Here is a 14868-nt window from a genome sequence, read left to right as displayed (position 1 = left end):
TGTGAGACATCAGGTGCAATATTGTCTCCGACACCTGAAAGCGAGTGAGTTTAATGACTCTTTGCTTTGGTTTGTAATTGTTTTTGGATTTTCCTACAGCTGCATAGGTACTGTGCCAAAATTTAATCTCAACCTATTGAATGCAAGCCTAGAATTATCAAGGAAAAAAAGCGCATGCTGGCCACACACAATGAAAAGTGAGAGTAAAAATATCCTGACAATATAAAACATATTCCAACTGAAATGACACATGACCCAGGTAACTTACAGTTAGAAAGCATTTTATATTAGAAGATCAATGACCTTTATGCACAATTTTCCATGTTACAATGGACCGAGTTCTCGCTGTCTATTATCGGAAACAGCTTACATTCAACCACAAAGGGGAATAATACCATCTTTACAGCCACATGACTGTTTCTTTGTGGCTTTAACCTGGTATTTGTACTATTTTTTCTTCTTCTGTGCATAATCTTGGGACCACCAGCAAACTGAGTGCAACCTTTGACCTTCATTAGCTGCGTTCATAAGAATCCTTCCTCAGTACCATTCCCCCTGTCCAATTCTCTGTTCACGTCATGGGTTAAGTACTTTAGAAAATGGGTGATTTTCAGCAGTAGATTATCCATTCAAAGCCACTTGTTTTTCTCCCCCCCCCTCTTTTTTTGTACTTTTCTTTGCCGTTTAGATAAAAGGTGGAGAATAACAAAAAGAATTTGAGCAAAGTCAACATAATCAGCTTGAATTCCCTTTAATTCAGAAATTCGGGAGTTAAGTCTTCCAGTTCGTGCTCTGACCTGCCTGTGCTTACTCCAAATGAGAACCAAGTGTGGAGAAGAGGGAGAAAAAGAAAAGAAAAGCCAATGCGAATAGTCTTTGTGGTGTTTTGTAGCCTTTGGGAAAAGAAAGCAATGTGCTTTCAGAAAGACAAGATTAGTACCTTCCCTCAGGCATATCATATGGAGAAACTTTTCTATGGATGTAGTATAATAGCTATCATCTGGAGCACAAGGAAAGGCTGTTTAGTTAGGAATGATAAGACTAATGTAGTAAAGTTCCTCTCGGGGTTTCCTCATCATCAATTGCGCTCATTAGAATACAGAGGCTAATGATTAAAAGATGGTAGCTACTAGTAAGTAGTTTAGGTTCTCAAGATATGGCTGCTCCCAGCAAATGATTTATACATTAAAACTATGGTGTGCTTTTTTCCCAAAAACAATGAAGGAAATGTGTGAGATATACAGTCCAAAGTTTTACGCATAACACATGACATGAAGTTACGTCATCTTATGTTACAGGAATATGTGAAAAGGCATTGTACATATATATTAGTTTATGAATCCAGGCCGAGGGATGGCGGTGGGTAGGACAGGACTTGAGACTTGGGGTAGCTGGGAGGAGAGGCCCCGAGACTTAGGGGGCGGCTAGGCCCTGAGACTGGTGGGGGTGTGGGAGGGTAGGTCCTGAGACTGGGGAGGGAGAGAGTAGGCTCTGAGATTGGGGAGGGGGAGAGTAGGCCCTGAGGTTGAGGAGGGGTAGGGTAGGCCCCGAGACTGGGGAGGGAGAGGACAGGAGGAGGGGGGGATGAAACGGAGGAGAGGCCCTAAAGCTTTGGGCGGGGGTCAGGGGCAGGGGAGCTGTCATCTGTGGCAGGTGCAACTGCTTCAGGAGAAGGTAATTGATTCTGGAGTATGTTGTGTTTTGATTTAAATAGAAGATGAATCCTCTCTCCATAGGATGCAATAGCTCACCAGATACCCAGTAGTTATTGCATCGTTCCGAGATTACTCAGAATCACTCTGGACATCTTTTTTGTCAGCTGGGAGCCTATTTCCTGGGAAGTTAAAGGCAGAATTGCTATGTCTTGCATGTACATTGTGAGAAAGAACATTATATGGTTGGGAATGAATGTAAGTCAGTATTTGTCATGTCGCTGTTAAACATTGTAAAAGGTCTCTTGCCTTTTTATTTGGGTGGGTCAGCAATCCTCTCTTGAGATATGGGGTGGAATTTTCCCAGAATTGCACTAAGTGCGGTAGCGGGCGGGTAAAATGGAGTCCTACCCGTCAACGAAAATGGCGGGTTTTCACGCCGTATCGTCCTGAGCCCACCTCATTATTTATTTGCTCTGCAGACTGTATTGCAGGGCTCCACCAGACCGTTCCAGGTACCGGAACCGCATCTTCAGCATCCTGATGGTCTGCTCCACCAAGGTGCGAACTGCAGCATGAGCCTCATTATAGCATCGCTCTGCTGCAGTCTGAGGCTGCTGCATGGGTGTCATCAGCCACGGCCTCTGTGGGTAGCTCTTGTCCCCAAGGAGCCAACCCTGCAGCCCCTGTGGACCCTGGAAGACTCCAGGGATCTGTGAGTGACTCAAGATGTAGGCGTCATGCACACTCCCTGGAAACCGTGTGCATACTTGCAGGATGCATTTCTGGTGGTTGCATACCAGCTGCACATTTGTGAGTGGAAGTCCTTGCGGTTAATAAAGTTCACTGTGTGTAGTGACGGAGAGCTGAGTGCCACATGAGTGCAGTCAATCGCACCCTGCACCTGTGGGAATTCCGAGATCAGGGCGAATCCAATGGCCCTTGCATCCTGGCTGTCCCGGTCCCGGGTGAAATGCACAAAGTTGTGTGCCATGGAGAAGATGGCATCCGTGACCTCATGGATGCATTTGTGGATGGCAGATTGTGAAATCCCACAGAGGTCACCTGTGGATCCCTGAAAGGAGCCACTGGCATAGAAATTGAGCACCACAGTCACTTTCATAGCCACTGGCAGTGGATGCCCTCCATGTCCCCTTGGCACCAAGTTCTGCAGTAAATGGCAGATGGAGCCACCAGGTTCCTAGACATGCGCAGTCGTCGGCGACACTGTTTCTCGGTCATCTGCAGGAATGGCAGGCAGTGTCTATAGACCCTGGGTATCGCTGGGCGCTGACCAGCCACGGCTCACTGTCACTCCTGGGCAGCATGTGCAGGAGCCCCTGTTGTTGCCCCTTCTTCATGAGGTTGCTGCTCCTGCCTTTGCGCAGCCAGGAGCCTCAGTCGCTCACTCCTCCATCCTCTATGGTCTCTGCAGGCCATCAGGCATACAGCCAGGTCACCAGGAACCATGATTCTGATGTGGTCCTCCTGCAGCATGGAAGAGAGAGAGACATGGTTATCATGACTGTACTTAGCACCTTTCCTGGCCCTGTGTGATCGCCCCTTAATGCTTCCCGGAGAGTGCTGTCACACCTTGGATGGCCAGAGATGAGTCCGCCACATGGCTGCCCTATCAACCTGCGACATGGGGGACATTGGTCCAAACAGGGATGCCGAGAATGGAAGGGGCTGTGAGCACCTCCAGCAGTGACTGCTACATGGCCAGCATTGGCGAGGAAATTGTACAGCATGTGCAGTCCAACTGCTCCGCGGTCCAGTAAAGTGGTGGCAGACTCGAAGTCCGTGCCGAGGAGGGTGGGGGGCACAGGGGGTGGGGTATGAAGCGCTTGGTGGCCTTTTGGTGCCTCCGCATTGCTTGCAAGGGCGGGCAGGCTGGGAGCCTGACCCTAATCATATCACTGTGGCTGATCTGTCTCAGTTGCAGAGGCATAGTCAGTTTATACAGGTGTTCCTAATGCGTGGCCACTTCCTTCGCTTACCCTGCCCCCCACCTTGATTGCCTGTGGATGGGATGCAGTGCCAGGGCAGCATTTGAGCCCCCACCACCACCACCCCACTCCCCTCTACCCACCCTCAGCAGTCACCTCCGAGACTGGCCAGCACTTGCCCCTGGACACCCACCCCTCAGCAGAAGCCTCCGAGGCTGGCCAGCATTTGCCCCTGGACACCCCCCACCACCTTCAGCAGTCGCCTCCGGGACCAGGCATCAGCTGCCCCCGCCCCCCGGCGCCCCTGAGGCCTGTTAACAACAGGTGAGCTGTGGAGAACTCTACCGCTCACTGACCTCAGTTCCCCCAAAGTGAAGGCCGCCAAGTGTGCATCGCCTGAGTGCTGTGAAACACGTCGGCGTGCTTTCCCACCAACGTGGACGGACGATACGGTGAGGTCCCAAGAGCCTGGCGGGATGGCCTTTTAATTATATGCTGTTGTATTACAATTAGCTCCCCGCCGACCGATGTCAGGCATCACTCAGCCCTAGCGGACGATTGCGACCTGCCTTCACGTCGTCGTGAAGCAGGTCATGTCATTTTTCCCGCACACCCCACCTCTCACTCCCGCCACCAGCGGGCTGGGTAAATTCCACCCATGGTCATAATCAGGGTGATAATAGGAAGAGGGTGGGCTGGAGGTGGGTGGTTGCTGCTGCTGATCAGCTTTCTCATTTATCATTCAGAATGATCAGGAGAAAGTTCACTTAGCCGAAAATTGGGGGTTTACTGCTGCCAGTTAAGCGTCCATCGATTAATGTCTGTTGGATTGAAAACAAGGGGCACAAGGGCCAATAAGCTACCTGCTTGTGAAATGCCCCAATAGTGGGGTGAGGCCTTGGAAAACTCCAATGCATTTTAAGGTAGACAACATATTTTGTTTTAATCAAGTTACTTTAAGTTCCTTCTCTGTCTTTTGAAGGGGTTGGGCTATTAAGTACGTTTGCAGTATTTTTGCCATATAGTTGTCGGATGATGATCAAAAGGAATAACAACAGTGTTAGCGGCCTTAGGGAGGGGACAAGCAGTTGGAGCAGCCTAAGGGAAGAAAATGATAGTTGCAGGGAAGAAAACAACATGGGTTGGTGTGCCCTTGATTAGTTCTTTAGGGCACTCAAACTGTGAGTGCATTCTTTCATGTGAGTTTTATTGAAGCAGCTGACACATACCACAACATTATGAAAACCTAAATCTATTTGGAGGGAGGAATGGTATACTATTTGGCTTATAAAAGAATACTTCTTGTTTTTGGTGGCAGAAGATATGCCTCTTCCTGTTTTCAAAGCAACGTGCTTTCCTTTTATCACTTCCACAGAAAGATTGAAGATTTCCAACCTGTTGTTGGAAATATTGGAATATTATATCAGCCTATTGCACACCCTGAAGGACCAGCCATTTTGATTCAGATCTGACTTTCATTTAGCTAACATCAGGAAGAAGCTCAGTTACTGACGTCTACATTAAGAGAAAGGAGATCCATATCTTTTTCATAAGCGATAGCTACTACTTGAATTTATTTTAACACTGGGACGCTATCAGATTCTTTCTCTGCGGAAATGTAACTGGACACAGAAAATGAGCAGTTTTCAATGAATGGAAATCACAAAAGTGACATTTGATGAATAAGGTATTTTAATCTCAAATAAACAGGTGGAAAATCTAATCATGGTCCAGAAATAGAAATATAGAACCAAACAGCACACCTTTGGTTCAACTTATCTGTGGTAGCTTTTTGCTATTGCAATCCAATTAATCCCATTCCCCCTGAGCTTTCCCCATAGACCTGTATTTATTTTCCTTTCATGTATTTGCACAAAGCATGTTTTCCCAGTTGGTGCTAATATAATGATATAAACCAACTTATCAGTAAGGGGCTCAATATTCAGTCATCATGCTTCTTGACAGGGTAGGTACACGCGGCCAGGCTTCCCACTCCTAGAACCACGGAAAGCTCCGCATTTATATGGCACCTTTCATGACCTCAGGACATTCCCAAAGCACTTAAAAGCTAATTAAGTATTTTTGAAGTGTAGTCACTGTTTTAATGTGGGAAATGCAGCCGATTTGCACACGACAAGCTCCCACAAACATAAGTATGATAATTTGTTTCTAGTGATTTTTGTTCAAGGATAAACATTGACCCCAGGTCACCAAGGAGTATATAGGCTATCAGATCTCCCATGGCCCACCTCCCATCATTCATGGTCAAACAGAGAATAAGCTCTGTTATTACAGTTGAGATGTTATCAACAAAGTATGACAGAAAAAGAGTTAGAGAATATGTGTGCTATATGCAAGATTTCTAACATGTTGCTAATTGATCTCCTGTAATTTTACACATTGGACATTGCACATCCATGCCTTTGTTACTTCAGATTTGATTATCCCATCTTCTGGCCAACTTCCCATCTTCCACCGTACTTAAACTTAAGCTTTTCCCAAACTTTGCTACCTGTGTCCTAACTTGCACCAAGTCCAGTTCATCCATCACCCCTGTGTTCACTCACATGCATTGGCTCCCAGATAAGAAATACCTTGATGGCCTCAACCAATCCTCTTAGTAACCATCTGCAGCCCTTCCAAGGCATCTATGCACCACCGATTCTGCCCTCTTCCACGTTGCTGATTTTAGTAATTCCACCATTGTCAGTTACGCCTTCTGCTGCCGGGGCACCAATCTGTGGAGTTCGCTCCCTAAATGTTTCCCACTTTCCACCACTCTTTTCTGCTTTAGGATACTCCTAAGATACTCTTAAGATATCTACCTCTTTGATCAAGCATTTGATCATGATCCCTAGTATCTCTTTATTTTGGTGTAAAATTGTGTTATTTTATACATTACAGTTGAGTGCCTCAAAGCCTCTGTCACTGCATGCAGTGTTGGTGGAACACTTGATCCCCTGGAATCCTTACGTAAAAGTCTGGTAAAGCTTAGTCATTTTATAATTGCAAAGCATTTTCAGAATGACAAAAATAGTAAATGAAGGATTCATTTTGAAGCTAACTGCTCATTTGGTCTATCATGCATGATTTTGTTGAATTATCTCACTTTAGGTGATAGAGGAGAATTACTTGGTAATGGTGTCGTCAGTTAGGAAGCAATCAAGGGCGTTCACAGAGTCAGACAGGAGGCAACTTCTTAGTTAATCACTGGTGTTTCTCAGCTGCAATCGCTACCAGTTATTGATCTCACCTGGCAATGCAAATAATTTCTGAGAAGACATGAAGAATGGTATATGTTGCATTAAATGTGGAATTTGTTATTTTCCAAAAAAAAAACTACATAATATTAATTTCACAGCACATGAGGTCACTTATTTGTTGAGTTTTTTCTCTCTCTTGAGCAAGGAGCAGCTCGTACTGTGAGACTTACCCATTGGTACTTCCTATTCCAATTTTCCCTCCTTCTGTTAGAGAAGTACGACGCATGATATTACAGTGGGTCTTGGGTTGTAAATGGGAACTTCTTCAGTGATGCTCAATATAATGTGCCATACTGCCTTCCTGTGCCTTCATATGCCATCACTGCATACACAATGTTGTAACTTAATTAAGTGTTGGGTCTCTGAACACTTTGAATAAAATTTGTTGGATACATTTTTTTGTCAACACTTTCTTCAATCCTCCATATTGGCAAAATGTAGTTCCTGAGAGTGACTTCTGCCCAGCTCTTCACATAGAGCTTTTCATCCATCATCTATAGAATCATAGAATTATTACAGTACAGAAGGAGACCATTTGGCCTGTCGTGTGCATGCTGGCTCTCTGCAAGGGCAACTCAGCCAGGTCCTCTCCCCTGCCTTTTCCCCATCGTCCTGGAAATCTTTTCTCTTCAAATAATTCTCCAATTCCCTTTTGAAAGCCATGATTGAATCTGCCTCCACCACCATTTTAGGTCGTCCATTCCAGATCCTAATCCCATGCTGCATGAAAAAGCTTGTTCTAATGCCACCTTAGTTCTCTTCCCATTTGCTTTAAGTCGGTGTCCTCTGGTTCTTGACTCTTCTGCCAGTGGGAATAGTTTCTCCTTATCTACTCTGTTCAGAACCCTCATAATTTTGAACAGCTCTATCAAATCTCCTCTCAGCCTTTTCTTCTCTAAGGAGAACATCCCCAGCTTCTCCAATCCATCCAGGTAACCATTCTTGTAAATCTTTTCTGTAACCTCTCTAATGCCTTCACATCATTGCTAAATTGTGGTACCCACGACAGGACACAATGTTCCAGTTGAGGTTGAACCTGTGTTTTATACAAATTTAACATCACCCCCTCGCTCTTGTACTCTATTCCCCTATTTATAAAACCCAGCAATTCTCAATCTACCCAGCCACCATCAATGAATTTTGAACATATACGCCTAGGTACTTTCTGCTCCCCCACACCCTCTAGAACAATATCCTTTGTTTCATATTGCTTTTCCTTGTTCTTGCTATCAAAATGTATCACTTCACACTTCTTCTCTGTATTAAATTTCATCTGCCACGTTTCTGCCCAATCCACCAACCTGTCTAGGCCCTCTTAAAGTCTATCACTAACTTCTTCACAGTTCACAATGCTTCCAAGTTTTGTGTCATCTGGAAACTTAAAAATTGTGTCCCGTACATTCAAATCTTGGTGATTAATATAGATCAAGAAAAACAGCGGTCCTATTACCATCATGTGGGAAACCCCACTCTATATCTTCCTCCGGTCCACAAAACAACAATTCACCATGTTTCCTATCACTTAGTCAACTTTGTATTCATGCTTCCATGGTCCATTCTATTCCAGGGGCTTTAACTTTGTAGATAAGGCCTTTTGAGAATCTATGTACACCACATCAACTGATTTACCCTCATCAATCTTTTCTGTTCCCTCATTAAAAGACTGAATCAAGTTAGTTAAACATGATTTGCCTTTAACAAATCTGTACTGGCTTTCCAGTTCAACAAATTAAGCAACACATGAACCATGAATAATGAATGAATAATGTGAATTTAGCAGTCACTAGGGGAATGATTCCCTCAGCATTGAGAAATGCTTGCTTGCTGAAGGAAGAGAAGAATTTACAGTTGATGTGTGTCATCAGGTTGTCTGGTGTCAGTGTTTCCATCTGGGTATCTTCTTGAATATTTCGGATTGCATCAGCAATATACAACTTCCATCATCTGTGCAGGATTCCTGGAATAACAGAAGAATCAGCCAGCCTTTAAAGTAGCAGGGAGTAGTCAACCAATTGCCAAACAATTATAGGCCAGTTAGTCTTACATCGGTGGTGAGCAAATTAGTAGAATCAATCCTGAGAGCTAGGATTAACTCATGTGAAAAGGCATGGACTAGTCTGGGATGGTCAGCATGGATTTGTTAAAGGAAGGTCTTGCCTCACAAATTTGATTGAATTCCTTGAGGAAGTGACAAGAAGGGTTGATGAAGGTAGCGCAGTGGATGTTATGTACATGGATTTTAGCAAGGCGTTTGACAAGGTCCCACATGGCAGATTGGTCAGGAAAGTAAAAGCCCATGGGATTCAGGGTAATGTGGAAAACTGGATAAAAGGTTGGCTTTGTAACAGGAAACAAAGGGTAATGGTTGATGGATGCCCTTGTGAATGGAAAGTTGTCTGAAGTGGTGTTCCACAGGGCTCGGTGTTGGGACCCTTGCTGTTTGTGTTATATATTAACGATTTGGACGTGAACGTGGGGGGCACGATTGACAAATTTGCTGATGACACAAAGATTGGCCGAGTAATGGATAGTGTAGAGGATAGCCATAATCTCCAAAATGATATAGATGGGTTGGTGGAGTGGGTGCTAAAGTGGCAGATGGATTTTAACATAGAGAAGTGTGAGGTCATACGTTAGGGAGGTCAAACAGTTACAGGGATTACACAATAAATGGGAATATACTAAGAGGGGTAGATGAAGTGAGAGATCTAGGCGTACAAGTACACAGGTCCCTGAAGGCAGCAGTTCAAGTAGACAAGGTTGTAAAGAAGGCATATAGAATGCTCTCCTTCATTGGCAGAGGTATAGAATATAAAAGTACGGATATAATGTTGGAATTGTATAAAACACTGGTGAGGCCACAACTGGAGTATTGTGTGCAGTTCTGGTCACCACATTACAGGAAGGACGTAATAGATCTGAAGAGAGTGCAGAGGTAGTTTACAAGTATGTTGCCAGGGTTAGAAAAGTAAAGCGACGAGGAGTGATTGGATAGTTTGGGGTCATTTTCCTTGGAACAAAGAAGGCTGAGAGGTGACTTGATTGAGCTGTACAAAATTATGAGGGGAATAGATAGAGTGGACAGGATAAAATTGTTTCCCTTGGTGGAGAATTCTAGAACCAGGGGACCTAGATTCAAGATAAGTGGCAGAGGATGTTGGGGGGACATGAGGAAGAACTTTTTTACGCAGAGGGTAGTGGGTGTCTGGAATTCACAGCCCAAGTTGGTGGTAGAGGCAGAAACTCTAAACTCTTTTTAAAAATACCTGGATCTGCACCTTAAGTGCTGTAAGCTGCAGGGCTATGGGTCGGGTGCAGGGAGGTGGGATTAGAAAGGGCACCTGGGTGTCCACGGGCTGGCATGGACAAGATGGGCCGAATGGCCTCCTTCTGTGTTGTAACTTTTCTATGGTTCTATGGTTCTAGTGAGTGCATCAAGCATCTGTTGAGTGAAGAGGGACACGGCATTTTGATTAATGCCAGCTAATTCACCTCCTGACACCTGGAGAAAACCCGGCAGAACAGTGGAAGTCAGTGAGAAATCCCTCTAAATCAGAAGCAATTTATTGGCTCAGATCAGTCATTATCTCCTTGTTAAGCTAAAATTGGCTATGCATTTCTGTCATGCAGGCATTTCTTTCAGGTCTGTAGATTTTTATTGTCGCAATGCAGAATTCTGTCTTTCCTCCTCCCTTCACTTTGACGCATATTTTGTCCCTTTTCATTCTTCTTTGACTGGTTCATTCCAGTCCCACGGGATGGGGTGTTTTGCCATTAATTGTGTCAGGACCATAGCAGTATCCCCCTGTGGAGTAAATATTACACATGGAATATTAGCCTTATTTTAAAGTAAGTTCGATCTTCAATCATTTAATGGGCTCGATCAGAATTTTTAGTTTACTGGTGGGAATCGCCTAGTGTTGCATTAAATCCAGATTTGAAAATATAACAGGGCAATGGGGAAAGAGTAAAGGAGTTTGGATTAATTGGATAACTCTACCACAGGGCCAGCACAGGCATAATAGGCTGAATGGCCCCCTTCTGTGCTGCATCATTCTATGGTTGATAATCTGCACCTTTCCTGCTTTTTCTGGCAATTTTTCACCTTCATTCTTCTGAGGGCACCCATACCTAAATATTGTTCCACAGATACCTAATGGCACCTCATTCAAGTAATCAGTATTTAGTGTGATGGTTCAAGGTTATTCAAATGTGGGTAAGATAACATGTGATTTAATCTTGTATTCTCCTGAGATCCACACACACTTCCAGCGGGAGTAATTGGATGGCAGCTTAAATGAGAATTCTTAGTCAATTTTTCCCTGTCTGGATGTACTCAAGCCAATTCCATTTGTACTGCAACTGCAAACCAGCAAAATCAGCACAGACTGGGAATTGACTTCCTGATCAGTACAGCGTGGTTGCTCATTGCGCAAGTTTGTAGATGCGCTTTTAAGGAAATTTGGCAATCCTCTGATTGCGCTAAATAAGCATAAAAATCACCAACAATCTAAAAATAGCCTCCAGGAATACCTACGTACTGCAATACAACAACAGATAAAAAACATTGCAAAGCAAACAACACTGGTACTTAAGTGGACAGACCATCTGGATGTGGTTAGGCTGGCTCTGAAATCGGCTGCATTCTGACCTTTAACCGAACCCACTTGAATGATGAACTCTAAACCGTGGCTGTTATCAAGCAGACCCACCCTACTCTTTTTTTTAACCCCCAGTACCGATTGTGGCATGTGGAAGCATAACTTTCCATTAGCCTTCACATTATATCACCTTGGTTCGCACTGTGATGTACCCTAACTTGCGCTATAGCTATAGTTCCTCCCCTGCCCATACATACCACTGTTATAAAGTTAGGAGAAAAAAAAAATTGCCCTTTTGGACTTGTCTGTATGTTTATGGCTAAAACATGCTGTTAAAATAAACCTGTTGTATTGCCTGCATTACAAGTGGTAGATCTCCATAAATCTCCAGGTGATAATTCTATAGATAATTGAGGCATTAAAATACCAGCTGCAAATACAAATGTATCGTGAGACTCTGAGAACCCAAAGCCAAAGATCTCATTTAAATTAGGCACAGATAAATCGTATTTCATAACTGTGAAATGGTTAATGCGATCTCTCCTTCTTTCGTAGGCTGTTAACTTTTTCTATGGGATTTATGAGTGCAATCTGCTTTGGTTCTGTTTATTTTATTGTACGTTGCCCTTTGCATCACTTTGTCAAATTTCCAAATGTTGAAAAGGAATCTGGGTGGAAATTAAGCTGATTCCATTTGCTTTAGCTACTACATTCTAAAATTCTCTGCCATAGTCCATGTGACCCACTATTCGTGTCAAAACAATATAAACTGTTATAAAATATTGATGCATTATCATCATTACTCAGCACAACTAGCAACAGTCCATCACAAATTGGATATCACTCAATGGAGCAATCAGCAACCTAAACTCTTCTCATTTGGCCAGTAGTGATTCCAATCTTCCTCTACGTGTTACTATGAAGATTCGGATATCTTCCTCCATTAGATTGCTAAGTAGAGACATGCTATCAACCGAACTTTGAGGGAGTAGCTAACCCTATAGATTGTCCAGAGGCAATGCACTCCTGTGATACCGGCACACCTACCACAGCAAGGAAATTCATGGGCCAAATCTTCCGAGGAATGGTAATCCCCATCAGATTGCCTCTGTGCTCCTATTTTTTTGCATGTACATGGAGCTCTGCATTTCTGGTCCAGCCTTCCAAATGGGGCCTCTTCAGGAATGTGGAGCGTACCTGTTCTTGGAGTCCTTCCTTGCAGCGCAGGATCATTGGGGAAGCCAAGACATGCCCCCCCCACCCCCCACCCCTCCCCTTGTTACGGCACTGGCTGAGTATTTTGGAAAGCCTTAATTCACAAACACACTGAAAAGCTTTGGGACATTTAAATAGCTTTTCAGGGTGGAGTGAATGAGTGACTCATAGGCTCATAGACTCAGACATTTACAGCACAGAAGGAGGCCATTCAGCCCATTGTGTCCACACCAGTCAACAAAGTTCTGACTACACTAATCTCATTTTCCAGCGCTTGGCTCATCACCCTGGAGGCTATGGCATCGCAAGTGAATGTCTAAATACTTCTTAAATGTTACAAGAGTTTCTGAGTCAACCACCCTTTCAGGCAGTGAGTTCCAGACTCCTACCACCCTCTGAGTGAAAAAAATTCCCCTCAACTCCCCTCTTAGCCTTCTACCTCTTACCTTAAATCTATGCCCCCTGTTTATTGACCCCTCTACTAATGGAAAAAGTGCCTTCCTATCCATCCTATCTATGCCCCCATAATCTTATACATCTCTATCAGGTCACCTCTCAACTTTCGCTGCTCCAAGGAAAACAACCCCAGCCTACCCAATCTTTCCTCATAGCTCAGACCCTCCAACCCAGGCAGTATCCCGGTAAATCTCCTCTGCATCCTCTCCAGTGCAATCACAATCTTCCTATAATGTGGTGACCAGAACTGCACGTAGTACTCCAGTTGTGGCCTAACCAGTGGTTTATACAGTTTCAGCATAACCCCCCTGCTTTTATATTCTACGCCTCGGCTAATAGAGGCAAGTATCCCATATGCCTTCTTAACCACCTTATCTACCTGCCCTGCTATCTTCAGGGATTTGTGGATACGCACACCTAGATCCCTCTGATCTTCAGTACTTTCCAGGGTCCTACCATTCATAGCGTAATCCCTTGCCTTGTTAGCCCTCCCCAAGTGCATTACCTCACACTTTTCCGGATTGAATTCCATGTGCCACTGCTCTGCCCACCTGACCAGTCCATTGATATCCTCCTGCAGATTACGGCTGTCCTCCTCACTATCCACCACGCTACCAATTTTCACATCAGCCGTGAACTTCTTGATCATGCTCCCTACATTTAAGTCCAAATCATTTATGTACACCACAAACAGCAAGGGCCACAGCACCGAGCCCTGTGGAACCCCACTGGAAACAGACTTCCAGTCACAGAAACATTCTTCTACCATCAACCTCTGCTTCCTGCCTCTCAGCCAATTTTGAATCCATCATGTCGCTTTGCCTTGATTTCCATGGGCTCTTACTTTATTGACCAGTCTGCCATGAGGGGCCTTATCAAAAGCCTTGCTAAAGTCCATGTAGGCCACATCAAATGCATTACCCTCATCGACACTCCTGGTTATCGCCTCAAAAAATTCCATCAAATTTGTCAAACCTGACCTTCCCTTAACAAATCCATGCTGACTATCCCTGATTAATCCGTGTCTCTCCAAGTGCAGTTATATTCTTCCCCTCAGAATTCTTTCTAGTAACTTCCCCACCACCGAGGTTAGACTGACTGGTTTGTAATTTCCTGGTCTATCCCTTCCTCCCTTTTTTAATAATGGGACAATGTTAGCAGTCCTCCTGTCCTCTTGCACCTCACCTGTGGCCAGGGAGGATTTGAAAATTACTGCCAGGGCTCCTGATATCTCTTCCCTTGCCTCCCTCAACAGCCTGGGATACATCTCATCCGGGCCTGCAGATTTATCCACTTTTAAGGCCGCTAAACCCGCTAGTACTTCCCCTCTCTATGTTAATTTCCTCTAATATTTCACAGTCCTACACCCTGATGTCTATACATGCATTGTCCTTATCCATTGTGAAGACCGGGTGTGAGAGCGGTAAGTGGGTAAGGTGGTAGGGCAGCAGCTGGGTAGGCGGCAGGGTAGTAGGTGGCAGATGCATAGAGTGGCAGGGTGGGTAAGATGGGGAGATTGGATCAGGTTGGGGCACTGTGAGCCAGAGGGTCATGGGGGTGTCGAAGGGTAAGGGGTGGGGGTTTGAGGGCTGGGGGGAGTTAGAATGTTGGGGGGAGTTGGAAGGTTGGGGGGGTTTGGAGGGCTGAGGGGAGTCAGTGGGTCAGGGAGGGGGTTTGGAGAACCAGGGGGAGTGGGAGGGTCGGGGAGGAGTGGGGGCCAGGAGTTTGGTGG

Source organism: Cetorhinus maximus, chromosome 7, assembly GCF_964194155.1.
Source record: "Cetorhinus maximus chromosome 7, sCetMax3.hap1.1, whole genome shotgun sequence".
Taxonomy (NCBI): Eukaryota; Metazoa; Chordata; class Chondrichthyes; order Lamniformes; family Cetorhinidae; genus Cetorhinus; species Cetorhinus maximus.
Note: the sequence above shows the minus strand (reverse complement) of the source record.